The following is a 9,044-nucleotide window of genomic DNA, read 5'->3' as shown; positions in this document are numbered from 1 at the left end:
TCTCTTTCATTGCCACTAAAAATTGTGAGTAAAATCTCCTTACCATTAACAAAGGTGCCAGATTATAGATACTACTGGCAAATGAAGAAGTCATCAGGTCAACATCCATAAATCAGCAAGCATTTATTAAATATAGGTTATACTTCTCGTACTATGTTAGACATAAATATCACCAAGCATCCTGGAACTTCAAAATGTAGAATGTAGTGATATTATATTTGGGATACTCATAGAGATTTGAACAAATTAACCCACATAGCTTCTGGTTATCCAATATGTGTACCTTCAATATTATGATAACTGACTACTTGAATAATAACAGTTAACTGCTATGGTATTTACCAGTCTTTAGATTAATAATACAATCGGAAAATATTAATAAAAATACCACATTGAATAAACTATACTGTCACTATTTTCAACATAAGGAACTGAGGGTAAAAAGCTATAAGTGCCCAAGGCCATATTATAAATAAGTCTCAGAATCAGAATTTGATTCTGGGCCTAGTGGGGCTATGTATTTCAATTCTTTCCACTCTATTACAACACCTCCTCTCTACCTATCTGGTAACTTAGAAAAGCTTGCATGTCCTCTCCCCTTTATTTTTCAGTTTTAGAACTGAAATAGCAAGTTTCAGAAACTCTTCAATTCACTGGTCCAGAACACTGCATTGCTCATAGATGTTATAAATACAACATTACTATAAAATGGGCCATAACACGTATTTCAACTCATTTTGAAAACAATTTTAATCAGTCTTTTCTGGCCTTCCCCTGTTTCTTTAAAATCTTCCAAAAACATTTCATTCTTTCTTCATAGTCTCTGAAATTTTTCCAGGTTGAAGTCTCTTTAACAAGCATTATTTTTAAGAGGCCAATCCTCCTGAGTTGTTTAGAAATTCTACCTTTGTTGTGAATTACTGTAATTGTATTGCTTCCATCTTAGACTCTAAGTGAGATCTCAAACAATGGTATTGTGGATGGGGAGTAGGGTTGGTGGGTGAAGGAATGAGGGAAAGGGAAATGAGAAGAGAGGTCATTTTAGAGTATAGACACTGTGGAAGAGAGCTGACCCAGGTGTCCATCATCACATGGGGTGTGTCTGGAGATAGGAAAGATGTGAAGAAATGGCAGTGGAAGTGGAATTGATTATAAAAATAATGTTGATAATGCCACTAACCAATAATGACCAGCATTTCTGGTGTGTTTAGCCAAGAGCTAGGCACTGATAAGCCTTTTTATGTATGATCTCATTTACATGTTATCTCATTTACCCCTCACAAAAGCCTTACAATACAGATATTTTTATTCCCATTCTATAGATGAGGAAATGGAGGCTTAGGAACATTGAGCAACTTGCCCAGTTTACATGTTAGTAAATAAACAGAGCCAACTGGAGTAAACAGAGCCAGCTGGAGTGATTTTTAGTATTTCTAGGATCAGATTTCATATACATTGGGGAAATTCTCCAACTTAATTCTATGAAATATGTTATTCATTTTAGTGCTTAAAAATATAAATAGAAACCTATAGTTAGGTTAGCGCTTCCCTGGTGGCGCAGTGGTTAAGAATCCGTCTGCCAATGCGGGAGACACAGGTTCGAGCCCTGGCCTGACAAGGAAGAGAGAGAAAGAGAGAGAGAAAAAGAGAGAGAGAGAATGTGGTAAGATCCCACATGCCGCAGAGCAACTAAGCCCGGACACCACAACGACTGAGCCTGCGCTCTAGAGCCCGCGAGCCACAACTACTGAGCCTGCGTGCCACAACTACTGAGCCCACATGCCACAACTGCTGAAGCCCGTGTGCCTAGAGCCCATGCTCTGCAGCAAGAGAAGCCACCGCAATGAGTGCGCACCGCACTGCGCACCCTAATGAGGAGTAGCCCCCGTTCGCTGCAACTAGAGAAAGCCCGTGCACAGCAATGAAGACCCAACACAGCCAAAAATAAAAATAAATAAATAAAAATTAAAAAAAAAGAAACCTATAGTTAGGTTACATTTTATTTTATTCTAAATTCCCCATAGGATTCAGAGCAGAAAAGGAACAAATGATCTGTGAAGGTCAAGAAAAATCTGACAATTGAAACCATATGATTCCTACTCAAATGCCTTCCTATTACCTTACATTTCATATGAAAGTCTCTCTCTTTTTCTCTCTCTCTTTCTCTCTCTTCCTTGTCTGAAGATTAATGTTCTCCATAATGGCCTTCTTCATGGCTCCTCTGCCCTTATAATCTTAGTTTTCATGTGGTTCTGGCTCACTGCAGCCTTGATTCCAGCATGGACTCTCCATGACCTTGCTGTCAGTGCTTCGCTGTTACCTGACACAGGTGTGTCTCAATGTCAGTTCTTAAGCTTGCACACTTTGGCCCAGTTTGAGTCAGTTTTCCACTCTAGGAGCAATCAGTTATCGTCATGGTCCATGTGATAATGGAGCTCCCTCCACTGGAGGCTTGTAATTGGAAGATTTTTTTTTCTAAGAGAAGAATATGAACGAGGAAGAAATAATTGGAGTCTTTAGCACTATGGGTTTGAAGCAGTGGGTAGAAAAGCCAAACTTTATTACAAGGAGAGGTGGGCTTAAGAAAGTAGAAGACAATCTGTGAGAATAAGCCAGAAGAGCAAGGAGCTGTGAGTGGTGGGGAACGTATTGGAAGGGGAGAGAAAACATCACAAGGTTGTTTCAATGTAGAATAAAACTCAAAGGAGAAATACTTGGAGATAAAAGAGAATGATGCTTTTCTTATGCTGGGACTAGGCAAGAGCCATAGAGTATGAAAATCTACTATCACTAGGACCAGGTGGGAAATCTGCACCAACTGATAAAACTAGTATCAGATCTTGGGTAAAACTGAGAATCCAATAGGTTCTTAGAAACTATTGACCCAAATCTAACTTAAGCTAAGATTTTGTCTTTTTCAAGTCTTCTAGACTGACTTGGAGACATTCACATGTCACTTGTAATGCCATCTCATCTTATTTGTTATTTTTAGGACATGTCTTCTTTTTCTTTGTTTATTTCAGTTCACTGCTAAAGCTATCATTTTAAGCCTTCTAGGGGGTCAAGGAATTTGTCAAGAAAGAGGAATAGATAACTGTTTCCACACCACTAGACTGTGGGTAACTCAAGAGGAGGGACAGTGTTATTTAACTCTGCATCCTTAGCAACCAGCACAGGATCTCGCTTCTTGCAGTTGCTCAATAAATATTTGTTGAATGATTCAGACCTGGAGCAGACCACCCTGGGCAGCCAGGTGTCATGTTAGCAGAAACAGACCAGATCAAGGGCAGAGGTGATTGGGCAATCAGAGCAGGCAGTGAGAAAAAATTTCAGAAGGATAAAATTCAACTGCAAACATACCTTAGTATTTCTGAACACATAATAGCAAGGCCTGAACTGAGACTAGATAGACAACTATGCTTGAGTTTAACCTTAAGCAACTAATAGAGCAAAATTGTTTATCCCAATACTACCAGAACAACTCAAAACTCAAAGGGCTTTGTGGCATTTTAAACCTTTCTAGAAAACCTGGGAGTATGACTGATGATGACACAGTGTGCTCTTTTCATTTAGGCAATTGGCTCCCACCCTCACCCTCTGTTGTTCCCACCACTGAGCATCTAAGAAGCCTCTTTTATAAGTGATGAACAAGTGGGTAGCGATAGGTTTTTTTTCCTAAAACTCTTGTTGCCAAGTAACCAAACAATATACTAAAGAGACTGCATGGGCCAACTAGAGATAAATGATATTTTTCACCACGCTTGTTGAATCCAATAAAATATACCATTTCATGGAAAGCTTTTCCTCCAACCCCTAGTAACCTTGAGGCAAATGTTGCTCTTTGATCTATGGAAAAGTCAAAATGAATGGTAAAGATAGATTTTTCTTTTCAAAATCTTACTGGCTAACTAATCTCATTGAAAATGCATGAAACAGAAGTGGGCCAGCAAGGGAGACCATAGCTAAGTCACTCAGTTTCAGTCCTCGTGTATTTTACTTTAACTTAAATTTATCTAATAGTCCTCTTAACATGATTTCAAGAACTACCATTTCTCTCCATCTCTGTGCTGACAAGGAAAGACTGTCCTTCACAAAAGTATGGGTAGTGAATAAAAATTTTTTATGTCTGATACTCAAAAGTATATAAGCATAAAATTTAATTGAAATAAAAAGGTATCTGACTTTCTGAGTGTCCCTTTGCAGATTTTGATTAATGACTTAATATGAAGGGCACAGGCTTTGGAATAACTTGTGATCTTTCATTACATGGAGTCAGGTGAGATTTCAATTTATCAGAGTGCCAAATTTCATTCTAACAACGGATACGACTTCTTGGGCACCTCACACTTTTCCTTTAAAAAGCCTCTCCTTTTTCTAAATTACATATTTGGCTCCTGTGTTAGTCTTATCTCTTCTATCTTAGGATTTGGCTCTAATACAACTATTGCAGCTGGACCAAGGCCTGCCCCTGCCTGGCAAGAACATGTGGAATTTTGAATTCACGCTTTAGGAAAATTTCATTTTCCCCTCATATTAATTGTGATGTCAGATTCAAAATATTTCCCAGCTCCAGAGTGGGATGTTTTCTTTTTCCCTCTCCTTACCCCACTATTATGGAATTAAAATGACAAATGCTACTAAATCCCTCAGTATATGTTGGTATAACATATATTAACATATATCCTGTCAAACTAACATTGACATGGAGTAACTGCAAAAATACTTGGGTGATTTTTTAAATAATAATATAAACAATCCTCACTGAACCTCTACTATCTGTAAATCAATGTGTTATAGGGGATACAGAGACATATAAAGCCAAATTTGTGCCCATATGAATTTTCCCATAAGAAGGTCCAACTTCAGAAATGGATAAAATCTAGCTTCCCTTCCTCCAAGCTCCATACCTATCTTATGGTTTATAAATGTCCCAGGTTGAGACTGTACTCTCAAATAAGAACCAAAAGTGCCTCAAAGTGATGCTTTTAATTAACCTAATTACTTTTACGGATGCATCTGACTGAATCACATGCCTAAGTTCTAGCTGCAAAGAAGACTGGGAAATATAGTTATGGCTTCCCAAAGTATAGAAAGGGTATTTAAAAAATATATAGATCAGCCACAAATATAAGGTGTGTTAATTAACAATCCTTTGCTGCCCAATGTCAGCACTTGCCCTTCTGTATTTAAAATTCCAAACAACACTATTTTCTCATCCAACATTATAACACTATTTATCATATGAATAAAACACTCTCATTCTTTGTTAAATGAGACAATCCAAATTTCATTAGTCACTACAACTGATTTCAAGTTAGGATCTCTCAGAAATAGTATTTCCCCTCTATTCCATATGATCTTGTCTTTATATTTTGTGAGCTGTGGACTAAATACTAAGATTGCCTACTACCAACCCGTCTGCATACAAAAGAGTAGGAAAATTGGAGTCATGAAGGTGGAAATAGGATAGTTATGACTGGATGAGAGGTCTATATTGGAAACCCAATTATTTCTAAGCAGGCTTAATTTTTTTCCTGGATTTCTATTTGCACTTCTTTATTTCTATTTAGTAGAATTTATTTTGAAAATATCAGCTAGTCTTAGCTTTTCTAAGCGGAAACAATTGAAAGGGCTTTGTGGGCTGGAGCCAGGGTGTTAAAAAGTTGGGAGGTAATTGTAGCAGCAGCCATCAATGTACCAGACTCCCAAGAGAGAAAGAGACCTGGAGAGAGAATCAGAGTTGGCTTATAACCAGAACACTTGTGAACCCTTTTCTGTTCAAATCTTGGAAGGAACTGCTTTATTTTAATTATGGAAGCCAGCACCTATAAAAGGAGATGAATTTAATGAACGTTTGTCAGAAGGGATTCAGATAGGTATAAAAGGTAAACTCAAAAGTTACTGGGGAGCAATTTTCAGAAAGAAAAGAAGACAAAGCTTTAGTTGGGTCAGGTATCATGTTCAGATTTGAATGAACATGCAGCTTTACTGATGTTTAAAAACTTGATTGAAATAAAATATGCATAAAGGAAGGGGCATATATAATAAATGAACAGCTCAATGAATTTTTGCAAAACAAATGCACATGAAACTAGCACCTTCCTAGTCTAGCCCACTCAGAATTAATTCCCACATATATTCCCAAGATTTTTGCCATTGCAAATTAATAAAGTACTTCTAATCAGCTGGTATATAAACTTCCTCCTCCTTTTATGTGAAAGCGGCTGATATCTGACTCTAGTTATACTGACAGCAGTGAAAGGTGGTATAGGCAGGCATGAGGGAAAGCAGCTTCCCTCTGCAAAGCTATTGTCCTAGGCAAGGTTGTCACAGATCTTGAAGCAAACCAGGGAAAGGCTCTTGACAAAGGGAAGAAGGAGCTGCTTCTGCTTGTAGAGGCAATTCCATGGAACTTGTGGGTTTATGTACTCTCATGATCTGATTCTTCTCATTTAGCCCTAGGGTAACTCACAGATTTCCATTGAAACCAAGAAATGCCCTAACTTTTACTTGAGAACAAGGCTACAAATTAAACTGACTTTGTAATCTGGTGACCCTCAGGATAAAATTTTGAATTTTATTTTCAACTATGATTGTTCCATTACTGAAAAAATTTAAAGATAATTTCAAACGGTCAAGGAAATTATCTACTCTTGGATGCATCAAAACAAGAATTTTAGATGCTGAGCATATTGTTTAATTTCTATAAATTCTCCAGCGCACTTAGAAACAACCAGCCTACTCCACAGTCCTTGCATTTCTCACGCATATCCTACCATTCCAGATCAGTGGACATTTGGTTCCTAAAGCCTGCCATTCCAGGTAATCACAGGTGAAGAATTGTTTTTCCATTGCTTGCCATGGATGGCAGGGTCCCATTATCTGCTAACAGTTTTACTCTAAGGCCTTCAGACATAAGCAGGTCATATAATTTCAGATTTCCATTTCCATAAGGATCTGGATGCTTACAACTTTTTCTGATACCATTTATTATTTTGGTCAGGGAACTAAGTTGTGAATAGCTGAATCAACTTGAGCTACTTTAAATCGTAAAGAAATATATTTAAAAGATATTGGGTCCTCACAGTACCTGTGAGAGTCAGAGACCCAATGTAAGAAGCCACTCAGCCAGGAAACATGTCTAATCATGCCATTCTTGCCACATTTTGACTGTATCACTGCAGCCTTCACAAATACTGCAACTTTCCGTGATGATGTTTGGGACTAAATAAGAGAACCTCACCACTACTGCACAGGAACTGTCAGTTACCAGCACTGCCGCTCTCATCAAGAGAGCCTAATCACCCATGTTCCAGGTCAAAAAGTTTCATGCAGCTGCATGGGTGGAAACCATGTCATATACAGGTGTCCAACAAGGAAGGCTGGGAAAATGGCTTCTGACTCTGACACTTTATACTGTAGTGAGAATTTCACCAACTATAAAAAGGATAGTTAATAAACAGTTGTTGGATGGTGTTTTGATCACCTCCTGTTTACCCTGCTGATGAGGGAGAAATTTTTGCCCTATGGTTATGGGAATGGCTGAATACATGCTCCCCAACACTGGATAGATGATACCAACAGCAATTTATTAGTTACATATACTCACAGTCTGGAGGAGGGGGACACTACATGCCACACAAAGCCATGCGAGGGTTGCATTCAGGGACAGAATGAACAAGTAGGGACTGTGGTTGGCCAGCTTTGTAAAATCAAGAGGGTGGAGTGACCCTTAGTTCCTGCAGAAGGATGTGATTGGCTTGTTTGAATAACCCACGGGCTGGTGAAGAACTGAAGCCCAACACTGAGGGATAAGCAGGAACTGTGCTTAGTCCCTGTGATAAGGAGGGCTGCTAACCTGGGACAAGGTTGGCTGGGGGACCTTATCCATGGGAAAACAGTGAGGAGGGGAACTTGCAGTTAGGCCGCTGGAGGTCTCCCTGATTTTACTAGATGTCAAGTTAGCACATTAATACTGAGTCTTAATTTTAAGCCTTATACCACTTATATCACATATATGACAAATGCCTACCATAGTATATTTATTTTAAAAATTGAAAAAAATGTTTAAAACAAATTTTTTATATTGAATATACAATTTAATAGCCTGCTTTAAAATTTTACATTATATCATAAATATTTTCAAATGTCAAAAATAGTGTTTAAAATATTATTCTAAATGTACACATAATAAGTTTTAAAAAATAATGTCTGTTATTTAGGAAATGCTGTGCTATGAATTTTTCTGAAAAATCATTTATCCTATGTAACCTTTTCCCTAATGTTAGAATATACATTGTTTCTAACTTTTCACTATTTTGAATCATGTTATGATGAAACTGCTGATAATTCTTCTTAGGTCAGGTCTTTATTATTTTTTAAAATATTTAAAAAATAGCTTTATTGAGATATAATTGACATATAACATTGTATAAGTTTAAGGTGTACGATATGTTGATTTGATACACTTACATATTGCAAAGTGATTACCACACAGGTTAGCCAACACCTCCATCACGTCACATAAGTACTATTTCTTTTTTGTGGTGAGAACATTTAAGGCCTACTCTCTTAGTAACTTTCAAGTATATAATACAGTATTATTAACTATAATCACCATGGTGTACATTAGATACCCAGAACTTATTCATGTTATAACTGAAAGTTTATACCTTTTGACCAGCATCTCCCCATTTCCCCCAGCTCTCAGTCCCTGATAACCCCCACTCTACTATCTGTTTCTGTGAGTTCAGCTTTGTTAGATTCCACATATAAGTGATATCATATAATATTTGTCTTTCTCTGTCTGACTTACTTCACTTAGCATAATGCCCTCAAGGTTCACTGATGCCACAAATGGCAGGATTTCCTTCTTTCTTATGGATGAATAGTATCCCTCTGTGTGTGTGAGTGTGTGTATGTTTGCATACAAACACCTTCTTTATCCACTCATCCACTGATGGACACTTAGGTTGTTTCCATATCTTGGCTATTGTGAATAGTGCTGCAATGAACATGGGAGTGTAGATATTACTTTGAGATCC

Source organism: Balaenoptera acutorostrata, chromosome 7, assembly GCF_949987535.1.
Source record: "Balaenoptera acutorostrata chromosome 7, mBalAcu1.1, whole genome shotgun sequence".
Taxonomy (NCBI): Eukaryota; Metazoa; Chordata; class Mammalia; order Artiodactyla; family Balaenopteridae; genus Balaenoptera; species Balaenoptera acutorostrata.
This window is presented reverse-complemented; position numbering follows the sequence as displayed.